Genomic DNA, 1,218 nt, shown 5'->3' with positions numbered 1-1,218 from the left:
TATATATATATTTTTTTTTTTTTTTATATACTGTCTCCGTCTGTCTGTTCTCGTCGTTGTTATTTGTCTCTTTCTGTTTGCTCCTTTCCTTACCGACTGTCTCCTTCTGTCTCCCCGCTAATATATTGCTGTGGGGTGTTTTCATCATATTACTCTGTTTGTGTATTTGTTTAGTTCTCTGTTTTTTTGTTTTTGTTTTTTTGTCTTTTTCTTTTTTTCTTTTTCCTTTTTTCTTGTCTGTACACCTCAATAACTCGGGGCTGCTCGGAATACACTGGGGTCCCCGTTATATGCCGTTTGGGTGCAACTCGAAGCAGCCAGCTAGCTAGCTAACTAGCTAGCTAGCTAGCTAGCTAGCTAGCTAGCTAGCTAGCTAGCTGGCTAGCTAGCTGGCTAGCTGGCTAGCTAGCTAGCGGCTAGCTAGCTGGTGTCGTACAGCGAACTGTCGGCTCTGCCGCAGACTGGGTGTTGTGTTGGGTGTAGAGTTGGTGATTGAGGGTTTCGAGCCTCAAGGGTTCAGGTGTTCTTCTCTAGGGTTTAGGGTTTAGGGTTTGTGTGTGTGTGTGTTGCTGCTGCTGCAGCTCGTAAGCCACAAGCCCGGTGAGGGCAGCGCCGGCTACGTGGGGGCCCCTCTGGTGGAGCTTCCCCCCAACGCAACAGCAGCACAGAAAGCAGCAGCTTTAAGAATAAGCAGAGAAACAAACGAAGAGATAGACGGTGTATCGACACCTGAACACGGCGGCGAGTCACCGGGCGCCGGCGGCAGAGTCAGTGCCTCCACTATATTCAAATATGTCCTCGCTAGCCTCCTCTTTATAGGCCTCATTGTGGGGGTTGCTGTCACCGTATGCCCCTGCGCCAAAGCATCCAGCTAGCTAGCTAGCTAGCTAGCTAGCTAGCTAGATAGCTAGCTGGGTGGGTTGAGAGATAGACAGCTAGCTAGCTGCTTCAGCAACTAGCTAGCTGTGTGGGGGTATGATACTGTATTAGTATAACTTCTTTAGTCGCACCGCTAGCTGGCACACCCTGTATCGGGGATCTGTTGGCTAGCTGGTTGCAATGCAGCAGCTAGCGAGCCCTAGCTAGCTAGCTAGCTAGCTAGCTAGCTAGCTAGGTAGCTAGCTAGGCATCATATATGTACCCCAGTAGGGGGCTGAAATTGCTTTTAGGGAGACAAAAACACAACACAAGGACGCTCCTCCATCTTTTTACGTTTTA

This window comes from Eimeria mitis, genomic scaffold (genome assembly GCF_000499745.2).
Source record: "Eimeria mitis Houghton genomic scaffold, Emh_scaff1426, whole genome shotgun sequence".
NCBI lineage: Eukaryota > Apicomplexa > Conoidasida > Eucoccidiorida > Eimeriidae > Eimeria > Eimeria mitis.
Note: the sequence above shows the minus strand (reverse complement) of the source record.